The sequence below is a fragment of the Pteropus vampyrus genome, unplaced genomic scaffold (assembly GCF_000151845.1).
Source record: "Pteropus vampyrus isolate Shadow unplaced genomic scaffold, Pvam_2.0 Scaffold192, whole genome shotgun sequence".
Taxonomy (NCBI): domain Eukaryota; kingdom Metazoa; phylum Chordata; class Mammalia; order Chiroptera; family Pteropodidae; genus Pteropus; species Pteropus vampyrus.
Window position 1 is genome coordinate 621536 of NW_011888973.1, and position 13343 is coordinate 634878.

At 39.6% G+C, this 13343-nt stretch overlaps 1 protein-coding gene and 1 pseudogene across 5 annotated transcripts in view; both read right to left on the reverse strand.

The window, feature by feature from the left end:
* The window catches only part of IMMP2L (inner mitochondrial membrane peptidase subunit 2), a 690748-nt gene that overhangs the window by 106446 nt on the left and 570959 nt on the right, over positions 1-13343 (reverse strand). The gene's annotated exons all lie outside the window — the stretch shown is intronic.
* Positions 7803-7921, reverse strand: LOC111746522 (annotated as a pseudogene).

The following is a 13343-nucleotide window of genomic DNA, read 5'->3' on the forward strand; positions in this document are numbered from 1 at the left end:
GTTCAGGATAAACTGACCCTTTTCTTATTAAGCCATCTAACTTCTCTCTCCTCTTCAAAATTATTTATAGTTTTGGATCACGAAACCACATGGGCATTCTCTGAAGATCCAGGCATGAGAAGTCTCGTGGAATAATTCTTTGAACATTTGTCCTTTAACATAAACTTTCTGGGAACTGGTTTAGTGCTCATCCTACTGAGAAAACTCTGTACAACAAAGCTGAGTAGTGAAATCATTACCCTCCCTCCACTGGAACTTAAAAGGCTTTGAGGAGGTTTCAGATAATTTCTGTGTACAACCTTCCCTGGAATTGGGCAAATATTGACATTTAAGATGAATTTAAGGTTTCTAAAAACCATGCCGAGGGAGAAACGGTACCCCATCTATTTGGCTAAATGTATACTTACGTAACTAGAGAAGTCCTGTTTTCAACTACTGATGCTTAGAAATCTTTTCGTGTGTATTTGGTTTCTTTTGCATTTTAGAGGGTTTAGATACCAGGGATAACAATGTTCCAGACATGCTCCGTACGTCTCTGTAGTAAAATAACTAGAATCACAAGGGAAATTTAAGTCCCCAGTTCGCTTAATTTAATAAAAATATACTGAGTGCCTTGTAGGCACTGTGCGCTGGGATACAACAATGACATAAAACAGACACAATCCATCTTTTCGAGGAACTTCCAATCTCGTGGGAAAGATGGACGGTAATCAGGTAATCACTCGGAAATGTGATGTCTTAGCTATGCCGAGGACTGTGAATGACAGATACCTGAGAGCCACGTATGCTTGTACTAGAGGAATCTGGGTTCGTCTGAGAGAGTGACGGGGGTCTGTGGACAAGGAAAGGGGCGTTTCAGGCAGATTGGGGGCACACGCAGAAGTCCTGTGTCCAGAGGAAATCTAGGGCATTTGAGAAAATGGAGGCGTCCGTGTGGCAGAGACAGCAGGAGAGGGGCACGGAACGGGGACAAAGGGCTGCGTGGGGACAAAACCAGGTTGCGCTCGGCTGGGAGAACTAAGGGTGCCAGTCCGGTGACTCGGGCGGGGGTCTGGAAAAATCGCACCGTCGAGGTAGATGAAATAATTATATACTCGGTCACAAGAAAAGTGAGTTCATTTTCATAGAAGTTCAGTTATCGATGGCCTCAAATGAAGTGCCTTGTGAGACAGGACTATATAGCATAATAGGATGTAATGGGGGTCACATGATTTTACCTAAAGGAACTTGACAAACCTCTGACCCGCTGACAGCCAGAGAACAGGCCGTGGGATTCCCACACTTTTGCGGCTTGGGAGGCACCAGGCCAGGCTACATCAGGGCCGTAGTTTGAAGGAGGGATCATTCATCTCCAGGGCCTTGTCTGTGAACTTGCTTTTCCGTAAGAGGCTACTCTTGGGGACTAGCATGAGCTGTCTCCACCTCCAGGCCCCCTCGAGCTGCTCTCTGTCCTGCTGCAGACCTCCAAACACGGCCTCCCGCCCCACTCATGCAGCCCTGGCCCCCTCCTGCACCCTCCCCCTACAGACACCAAGGGCATATAAATTCCACCTGGCCTACCCACGCTATTCAATAAACTACGTCTATATTCTTGAAGGAAAAGGAAGAGTGGATTCTTACTCGCATGATCTGGGAAAAACACTACATTCAAGAAAAGCAGCAGTGTTAAAAACAAACAAACAAAAACAATAACAGTGTTGCGATTAAATCACTGGCAGTGCCAAGGACAAAGATACCAGCATGGGCCAAAGCTGACGAGAGGGAATTTCAAGTTCAAGAACTTCAGTTAAGCTTTGGGTTTAGAGGACAGGTTAGGTCATTCTTGAGTGAGCAACCCAGGCATCAAAACACAAAATAACAAAATGATGCATGCTAGACTCAGGGTGAAGCATAAAATATTAGGGAAAATTTAAAAACCAGACTGCAACAGAGTATTCAGAAGGTTAGTAGTGATAAAAATAAGGAGAGCGAGATGTTAATGAGCTCTAAATGCTACAGTGAGGAGAGTCTGGTCTTTCCCGTTGGCATCTGAGACCCACTGGGAATCTGCACGCAGCAAAGTAACTTCATGAGGGTTGTGTTTTAATAAATCATTACAGTAAATCTTGTGTTGATCCATGCATCTGACACATATTTATTCGAATCCCATACTGACCCAAACACAGTGCTAGGTCCTAGGAGAATATACGATGAACCGACAAGCAGACGTGCATTAGTAGATATGATGGAAAGTTTTATTTCGGATGACAGCATTACAAGAGGAAAATAAGCATCCAGGGAACTTTGAAATTTGTATCATAGGTTAATCATGGAACCAAAGGAGGGGCATTAAAGCTGACTCCATCGTCCAAAGGCTGAGCCATGGGGAGACTGTTGTGTCAAGTAGGAAACTGGGCCATGTCCGGGGAAAGGTGATGAATCTCATCTATGAAATCTGAGTTTTGGGTGATGAGTGACTTCAAGTGGGGGGTCCCATCAACAGATGGAGTTCACATGTAGGACTTGATAACCTGTTCTTACTCATTCTTTTTAGTTGACAGTACATAATCCTGGCAGTTAGGGCACATAATGTTATTATACCTAGTCATTACGGAAGATATTTACGATATTTATTTTAATATTCTGCTGCATGTTCATGTTAATGAGATTTAATATAACAGAAGGTACCTCATGGGGAATTCCAGGACGTGCCAAAATCAAAGATATTTAGGAGAGAACATTACAATTTACTCTTAAATATATATGAAGTGTGTTTATGTGTTTATAAATATTCATAATCATATATATAAATACATAAATGTATGCCTATGTATGAATATATATTCTTATGTATATAAATTCATGTATATATACATATATACATGCACGTATGTGTGCATATATATATATATATATACAGAATCACACATAACGTATATAAACACATACACATTTGTGTGTATCCACGTCTTCCCACAGAGATGTTGACAGTACAACTTTTCAAGATCAAGCAGAAGAGACCAAAACATTTATTCAAGACACCATTCAAATAAATCATCAATAATTCCACATATACATTTAAAAAGTATAGACTAGTGGTTACCAGAGGGGAGGGGGGAGGGGGGAGCGGAGAAGTAGATGGGGTAAAGGGGGTCAAATATGTGGTGACAGAAAGAAATCTAACTATGGGAGGTGAACACACAGTGTAAATATATATATATGCCTTACTGTTAAAGTGTACAGCTGAAACTTATTGGATTTCATTAACCGATGTCACCATTAAACATAAGTATTTTTGAATACCTTTTACTATTTAAGATGAGTCATAAATATGAATGATTAGAAATTAAAATAAGGATATATACACAGCCTCAGAAAAGGAAATTACTCAGCCAAGAATTGCATGCTTGTTCACCACCATTTACCTAAGTTATCTTGTATTGTAAGAAGTTTAAATCTAAAAAATAGAAGTTATAAAAAAAAACCGCATAAATTCAAAATTCAGCTTTAAAAGTAAAATAAAAAAATATATTACAAAATGTAAATCAAAACGCATTAATTTATGCTAACGTTGCCTTTCTCTCCAAGGGTTTTAAAGCCCTCGGCAGGCTTGATTGTAGCAGTCATGCTTAATTTCAATGATGTGGGAATTACTCTGCCTTCATGGGCATGAAAACAGAAGAATATAGAATAAATGACTTGTCCCCGTTCACACAGTACATCAGAACCTGTACAAATAAAGAGGCTTATAGGTATCAATGCTAAATACCCCTAAAAAAACAAGTTGGATAAAAGAGGCTTCAGAGGGAGTTCTGCGAACCCCTCCAGGGATCAGGTCTGAAAAGGATGCCACTGAACCAAAGTGCATCTGTTTTTACTTCCCCAATCTTGACGACGATATCCCTATTTTCTGCTCTGCCAACACACACGGAATATTTTCTCTAGCTTTTACCCACAGTTATCACAGAAGGAAGAGACAACTATTACTGCTATCTACTTTGACCTGTCTAATCCTTCAATTTCTATTCAAGATTCCCTGGGAAATTCGTGTATTTATTTCAGGCGTTTGATGGAATAGCAAATATGTATCAAAATAATTTCCTCTACTGAAACCATGGGAAATGCACTGAGAAATTTCTCCTAGAAGGCAGGAATTCCGAGAGTTACTTTCTATAGCACGTGCATTGCTAAAAATATTGGTGAGCCACCCACACCCCAAAACAAGCCTTTACCAGTGTCCTCCTTTCTGGTATCCAATTACGATGCAAAAGAAGAAACAATTATACAAACAAACCAAAGACGAAAACTCTCAAGCACAAGTCAATGAAAGAAGCTGAATCATTTATCCCTGCCCTCCTTTTTTTTTTTTTTTTTTTTAAATAAGCAATTTGGCTGCACCTATTAGAGTTTAAAATGTGTGACTCTCCTGGCCCAGCAAACCGAATAATCTATCCAGGAGAGGCAACTGCGAACTGCATAAGGATGTAAGCACATGCATGACCGCTGTAACATGATTTGTGAGAGCAAAAAAAAAAAAAAAAACCCTTTAATGTAAGCGTTCGACAATAAATAAATGGCTTAACATTATAACAGCTTTAAACTGGAATGACAGGCATAGATGACAAATAATGAGCTAGATTTCTGACAACATATATAATGTTCATGATGGAGCTGGATTTAAAAAACAACACTAGAATGCATACAGGTACATACATATATGCTTCTTTGAATATTAAAAATACTTGTAGGAGACACATTCAAATGTTAAGACTGTTCCTCTCACGGGAGTAGAATAATGAGTAGAATAATGAGGCAAAACTCTTACCCTTATTTTACACAATTCAGTATTTGGGTTTTTTAAATGTCATGTAAAAAACAAAAAAAGCAAACAAAAAGCTTGAGTAAATGCCAGAGACTTTCTGGGAAGAGTTTACTATTTACTCCCAGATTCATAACCAAGGTCTAAAGCCACTTGAAAACTGAGCTGGCCACTTCCCCTACTGCCCTAATATCCTGAGGCATCAAAGCTGAAGCCCTTCCCAGCCCCACTCGGAGCAGCAAGGGGAAGGTGGATGGACTTGGCAAGAGAGGGAAAGGACAGTGGCCAACAACACTTTAGAAGGCTGAGGTCCTTTCATGATGGAGACATATAAGTAAGGAGGAGTCGAGAAGAACCCTCGGAGCCGTATCAGAAGGTGTGGTTTTTCATGTTCTGTTTTCAAAGAAACTCAGAAGCCTGATTTAGGATTGTGAGGCTACGTCTAGCCTTCCTCATAGGCAGATAGATAAGAAGGAAGCAAGACAGGGTATCTCAGTTCTGCCCAGGAAGCACCAGACAGACCAAAAACCACAGGGCGCTGGACCACAGGTGAGACGCTGCCCATACGCCTTGACATTCAGCTTAAGATCCGACTGTGAGATCCAAGAAGCCCCAAAGGGCCAGGAACAAACCGTATACCTTGTTTCTTAGCAAACACCAAATAGAGCTCAGATTCATCTTCCTCAAAAGCCACGAAAACAAACTTGCGTCAGTGAAGATGTTCTATTATGGAAGAGAGGAAAGCATACCTCTGAATAGGACTTAGACAAGCTTTAAGGATGAAAAGTCTAATAATACATCGGAGGCTATTCACTAGCGTTACGAATACCACCTTCTAAAGCATTCCTAGCGTATAGACTGAGTGGTGAATTAAAAATACTAGTAAAGCATTTGTTACCCAGTGTGAGGTTACTTGTTTAACATGGTCAATATATCTGAAATTCTGCCAACTAAAAAAAAATGTTAATTAAAAGTCTAACATGGCACGCAATGTCTCTAGCTCTCTACTGCCTTTATGGATATGTGGAGTTGGTACAAGTCAATGGACTGTAAAATAAATTAAAATCGGAATTAGGAATCAGTCCGTTTGTCATATGATTTGGTCATGCACAAATTATAGGACATTGCAGTGACTATGACGACGCTGGCGGATGAAGCGACGCTGTTTCCGTTTGAATGCTTTTGATGCGCTCGAGAGCGTTCTTTCTTAGAAATGATGATTCTTTGAAACACAGTCGTATGGATTTCAAACAAAAAAATTAACATTCTCTCCGCTCTTTCTGTTCCAAAAGATATAGAGAACATATATCCGATGCTTTTTACCTTTTTTGTGCCATTATACCATTATACAAGGGAGGTGAGCCCCCACTGGGCTAGAAAATTTACACAGAGAGTAAAAGTGAATCTTTGAAGATGTGTCAAGCCGATTCGTTTCTGTTCTCAAGTGCGATTAAAACCCATCATTGTGTGTGTGTGTGTGTGTGTGTGTGTGTGTGTGTGTTTTAACCTTGGCTCAATTTCCTTCCTTCTTCCCCACACAAATATACACACAGAACCAGAGGAATGGGTGGAAAACCAAAACACTGTACTAGTGAAAATAATGTATTTTTTTCCTACTGTGTGCCTGTTTTATTACCATCGATTTGATGTATTTCATACATATTTGCAATATTATAGTTTGCAATACATTAATGGTCCTCAAGAACACATTCTGCGTTAATAAATTGATTATTATAAAATAAATTACAAGAAGACATGTGCAGTGGGTTGATTGGTGTCCCCCTAATCACCACCCAAAAAAGATATGTCTACACCCTCCTCCCCATGTGAAAATGGGAACAGAGACTACAGTGACACAGCCACCAGCCCTGGAATACCTACATCACCGGAGGCTGTAAGAGGCAATGAACAGAGTCCCCTAGGCCCCTGGAGAGAGCACAGCCCTGTAAACACCTGGATTTCAGACTTCTGACCTCCAGGTTTGTGAAAGAAGTCATTTCTGCTGTTTAAAGCCACCGAGTTTGTGGTGATTTGTTCTGATAGCCTTAGGAAACTAATACGACAATTTTTTTTTCTTTTCATTCAAAGTTTATAAATAATGATAATCACACTCGATATCTGCATGTCAGAAACAGCGGTAAGTTTTTTATAGACTTTTTTCTTATTGAACCTTCCTAACAATGCTGTGAAGGTGACATTGCTGTTAACTCATGTTATAGGTGAAGAAACTGAGAATTCGAATTCAGACCTAAGTGAGTCTGATTCCAGTCTATGCTCCTTCATCTAAAAATGTGAGAAGAAAAGGAAGAGTAGAAAGCAAACAAATACTTCTTCGCTGCATTTGCACTTCGAGTCTTAGGAAGGAAGGGCAGGAGGGAGTGATGGAAGGCGAGGTGGGAGGCCATCGTTCATTCCGCTACATTTAAAATTCTTTTTCTGAACCATGTTAACGTATCGTATATTTAAAAATCAATAGCTAGCCTAGTGAAAGAAAAATGTAAATCTCAAATGACTAACGAGAAATTAAGGAAAATATAAATTCATGAGCAGAAGGAACAGGTTGAGGAAAATAAATAAAATCATATCAGATTTAGAAAACAGGGAAACAGGTCAAAAAATTATTAGGTAATGACTAGAGCGTTATTTAAATAGCAGTCAACCCTTCCCTACGTGCATACGCCCTCACTTTCCACCCTCGGCTCTGCTCCCAAGCATCCATCAGGCCCGGTGAATACCCCAGGCCTCAGGGTACGTGCCTCTCCCTCAGGCATTTCTCTCCTTTCCTATTTTGTTGTAGTTCTGAAAAGTTTAATGATGCAGCCTAAGAGGGTATATAAATTAGGTGTCTCAAGAAACAGATTATGAAATTATCATGAAGGATTTATAAACCCATATTCTTGGATTTTTTTTTTCTTTTTTTTTAGGCAAGGCAACCTTTGGTTGACCTCACAGATCGTAAGAACCTTGTTAGCTTACAATCCCTCATTTATTTATTTATTTTTTATGCCTACAGCACCTAGTATTCCTAGGTGGTCTCCCATCCAAGTACTAACCAGGCCCGACCCTCCTTAGCTTCTGAGATCAGAAGGGATCGGGCTTGTTCAGGGTGGCATTGCCGTAGACATCTTGGGATGTTATTTAAGAAGATGGAGAAAGTTTTCTCTCTTGAGTGATTTGCACTTAGACTTAAAATTAGGAGAAGGAAATATTGATGACCTCTGACAGCTTTCCCTAAACCTGAAATTCTGAAATTTTAGTGTCATTGATCATAATCTTCCTATCTAAAAAGCACGAGCTACAAAAATACCGAAGAAATAGGATTCTTATTATATCCTCTTCCTAGGATTCTTTTTTAAGCCACTCTTCTATTCATTAAAAAAAACGATTTCTCTAATAATTTTCAGAAGAACAAGAAAATATTTTTTTATCAATATAGTGACTCAGCATGTCATTATTATCAATTAGCATTTTATCAAATCTTTCCAACTACTCAATATGCCAATCGAAGGCAATGCTTCATTTTTCCCAAAGATACACCCCAAAGCTAACTGAGCCGGTTAGAGTGAATACCAATCAAATCTAGGTCAAACGGAATAAACCTTCAAGCAGCAGCAGGACAGGCCATGCTAAATTCTCCGACCATGAACGAGATGATTGGATGACACCCAGACTGAGTGCCCTTCCAGAATGATCCACTGCCACAGACAGGGTTTTTGCATGACATTGTCTTTTGAGATACTGACTTTCAAATGCAACTTGCATTTCATTACTTTCAATAGAGGGTTTAAAATGACAAACTGATGACTGGTAATTATTTTTTGATTGGTTTACCCTATTCCGACTCACTGAAATGACCCGTTAAGAGTCAGCAACTGACCGGGGTAGAAATTTGTGGCTTAAGGTATACTAAATAAACCTAAACATTCAAGGAACCAGGATTTCAATACTAGAAATCACAAATGGAACTTAGAAAGAGCAGAATCATCAAATGCATAGAGCCTCTGCTGCCCAAGACTTTTCTCGCAGATTCCCTATGTTTTTCTGGATGATTTACACTTAGTTTCACGAAGCAGTGAGGGCACATTTTCAAGCGTCCTCAAGATAGCAAGGACTTCGGAGAAGTGCTTATCTCATGGCTTATTTCTCACTTGAACTCTGGAGAAGACAGTAAACCATAGGTACTCTTATAAAAAAAAAAAAAAAAGAAAGAAAGAAAAAAGATTTTACAATGTATATATTTTTTCCCCACAATCAAATTCAATGATTCCTTGAAAGAAAAAAAAAAAAGAGAATTCTATGAATACCTATTGTGAACTAAGGCATTAGGAAAGATAAAGACAAATTAGTTTTCTGCCTTGAGGGGAGGGTATCCTTGCTAGGGGCACAGCGGGATGTGCTAAATGCTGTTACAGGTGGCCGTGATGTGTGAGCACCAGCGGCCCAAAGAGGAGAGGGTGGCAGACTTCTTTTGGAGAGTTCAGAAATATTTCACAGATGTCTTTGAGATAGAAAGGCCATTGAAAAGCTATTCCGCTAAAGGTTTTGGAAATAATTTGACTTTTTGCTCCTTTTTTAGACAGAGCATCCCATAATTTACCCTGCATAACTGAGGTAACTGCCAGATGTCAGGTAAATTTGAAAATCCTAATGCTGGGAACTGATCATATGTGTTCCTACATTTTTGAAATAGCACTTTAATACTTAATATGCTTTCCTAAGATTCTAGCTCTCATTATACTTTTAGGTGAAAAAAGAATGATCATTATGGGGTATGTCACACTAACGATCATAGTTCTTACTCATGTTACCCCTTGCTCCCAGTCAGTGGTCTCAGTTTTTGTTAAAAATTAAGTATTCTGAAATAATTATAAACATATAGACAGTTATAATAATAACAAAGAGTGCTTATAAATATTTCACCCAGATTTCCCTAATGTTAACATCCTATATAACCATATTAAATTACCAAAACTAAAAAATTAACATTGGTTTAATACTATTAACTAATAGTATTAAACTAAACTATAAACTTCAGATTTTAACAGTTATTTCTATAAACTTCAGATTTCAACAGTTATTTCGCTGTCTTTTTTCTCCCCTGACATCTTGTCTGGGGAAAAAAAAAAAAAAAATTAGCGAACGACCAGTTATCTGAGAGAGGAAAAGTAATAGGAATTAGAACTGCCAGCTTCTTAAATGAGACATTCATGCCTAAGAATATTTTTTTGTTGTTTTCTGCTTGAAGCATAAGCTTTGTTCAATGTTATTTTATGTGCTGCTCATTGTATAAACCTGGCAGAACTCTGACGCATAACAGACAAAAAATACAGTTTTCACAATTCTATTCTCTACTCTCCCCTTTTATTTAAAACCGGAGGTGGTTCCCTGCACTGGGGACAGAAGGCTCAATTCCCTTTGGGAAGGTTTCACAGAGGCATCCGGAAGGGCCCTGCTCCAGGGGGCGGGTGGCGGCTGCAGGCTCCCACCGTGAGACACTCAGCTGCCCAAAACATGAGCTCGTGCACTGTCTGACATCGAAGCACGAGACGGTTTGTCACCAGCACCTCTGCACACCCCTCGACTTCTCTCTGCATTATTCCTTATCCGTTTATCCAGCAGAGGCCAAGGGGCTTGATTTCGAATTCCTCTCCCTTGGATGGCTTTCACCGCAAACTGTACATGAAGGATGCTAGGGAGCCGGGCCAGGGAGAGAAGCCTCTGCAGTGACAGCCCGCCGCTTGCTTCTCCTTCACTCCCCTCTTCAAACCGGCAACATCCTGAGATCGCATTAGGTCTTCGTTTGTTCAGGAACGTGAAAGCTTCCATCTCACAATAACGCACGCGCCGCACTACGCATGGCACACAAGGAACAGTACTTTGACATGTATGTGACACCGGCGGTGTAAACCAGTCCGGCAACAGGAGGCCATCCCATCTCTCCTCGGAGTTCACAGCAGACGCCTTCGATACGACGAGTCAAGAACTTGCTTTGGAAAAATTCTCCAAAGTCATGGGCGTCAGCCGGAAATCGCCTTCCCTTGCAGTGTGCTTCACTTCTAAGGGTACCGAAGAGTATTTGCTTCACTGCTAAACTTGCAGACTTATAGATTTGGTTCATTAGCTGGAAAAATAACATTAATAGCCACAGTTTCTCCCTAGATTAAATAAGAAAAAACTCTAGTCTGTGTTTTCGACCACTCGCATACAATACTCGCAGTGCCCAGACACTACGAATGTAGTAATTCCACTCTACTTTGAAAAGAGAAGTGTTTGTAAAATTGTGGAAATAATTATTGTTTATTGAAGAGGTTTTTGGGAGGCTAGTGCTCAGGAGAGAACGTATGTGCTGATGTTTGTAAACTGTAAAGAAATACACAAACGTCAGGCTTACATACGGTTCCACTTTACGTCTTCCACAGATTCTTGCATATAAAAATCCTAAAACGTTTGTCAACTGTCTAATATATTTGGTCCAAAGGACCTTGGTAGTGAAAAGAGATGCTAAATTTATTAATTATGCTTAAATAAACATCGTAGATACATATATGCATGACATAAAACCTCCAATCAATTCGGAGTTTGCTATAATTCGATATATTTTAGAAGGTTTTATAGATAATTTACTTAAACCGTCTGATTTCATTTGACATATTCATATCCCTAGAAGAAGACTTTAAAAATTAAATGACTCGAAGCCCATAATAAATGTTTAAGGCTTTAAAATGTTATTTTTCTCCTCCTCACGTACTCTCTTGGTTAGGACGTGCTAAGGCAAACACAGATGTGAGAAAGACCTTGGTCCAACACAGTTTTCCGTTTTATAAATTTCAAGCAGGACTCGGCATTATGAAAAACTCTCTCGCCACCCACTGTGCCCATGGCTAGGCCACCGGGCTTGAACACACTACCCCATAAGTAATCATCTCCTTCAAATTTTATTTTGCTGACTACAATAAGGGAAAAGAACACACAAAAGGTTAAGTCATCCATTGCTCATCAATCAACTTTTAGTGATAAATAATGAACATAACTCCTCTTGACTTTTTTCCCCCAAGAATAAGTAATTCTGGTACTATTAAACTTCTATCTCTTGACCAGAAACAGAGGAAAAAGATAATTTCCTATTAAAAACCACTATTTTGAGAATTAATTAAAATCGAACATTTGATAAGGTCATCTTTTCTATATAAAGAAAGTACATGCCCTGGGTGTCAGTGTCATGAAAAAAGAAACAAACAGAAGGTGAACTCTTAAAAGAAAGAGAAAACAGGAAGCGAACTCGTAAAAAGTGAACTCTCAAATATCAAATATGGGTTTTACCGGAAAGGACGCTTTCCTATCATTTTACTTTTAAGGGAGATTCTACCCTTTTATTACTAGGATGTTTAAAAATAATTCACTAAGCCTATTATATCAAAGCATTATGTTTTTATAAAGTCCATCGAGTAAACTTTTTACATAAATATTTTGTAACAGTTAATTATTGGTTAATAACAGAAATATGTTGTCAACACGTTGTTAATCAGATCTGAATTGTGACTCCAAAGATCTTGTTTTTTAGAGTATTACTTCGATCACATGATGTTACAGGCTTTATGGAAGCATTCTTCTGAGATAGACTGAAACTGATTGCAGAGAACTTTGGGTAATGGGGTGCCATATCCCAATGTCCTATAGATCATGTCACACTGCAGCTTCGTGTCTACTGATTGACAACAAAGTCTAGTCTCATACTTGCCAGCAACAGCCCTTCTGTGGACATATGGGGGAATCAAACGCCTGCCCTCCCCATTGGCTGTAAGGTAGCATGCAGCTCACTTTGTCACCCATGGCAAGTTTAGCTAAGTGAGTCCAATGTGTGACAAAGTGACAGTTCACAGGAGTATTTAAAATTCTGTCCTCTATCTAAAACTAGATCGAACTATTTGAACGGTCAGTCTTCATCAGCATGAAGCCAGGTTTTGGCCGAAGAGGACATGGGCGGAACGGTTTCTCTTCCCAGTGTTTCTTCAACCCACTTTATTAAAGCAAAATGAAGAGGCAGTTTCTGGTGAAACCGTATGCAGTTCTGCAGGCAGATAAAATGGTGTGGACGGGGATCGGGACTTATTTATTTTAATGACTCTCGTAATAGCTTACACTCAATATTCGTTCTTGGGGAAAGGCTCTCCAGGACATCAGAAGGCTCTTGGAAGTCCCGATTTAGTAGCATCTGTGCCAAGGAGTCCTGCAAAAAATACAGGGACCCTGTCCTCCCCGTCAGGCACAGGGACCTCTGGGCTGCAGGTGTCGGATTTCCCCGATGTCTCTGTCCCCGTGGGAAACTGGACAGGCTGGTTTTATTTTAAATGTTGAACATTTTCTTAATGTAAATAAACCGAACCATAAGGTCCTCCCTTCAAGAACAGAAGTCTCAAGTTAGAAAAAAATGCAGAGACAGTTGTTGGCCGTTTCCCGTTTCATCGCTTCGATGTGTTTTGATTATCACTGCGCAGCAGAGCTGGGAGACAGCTGGTTAACTAATTTGTAGAAACGCCCTCGTTCA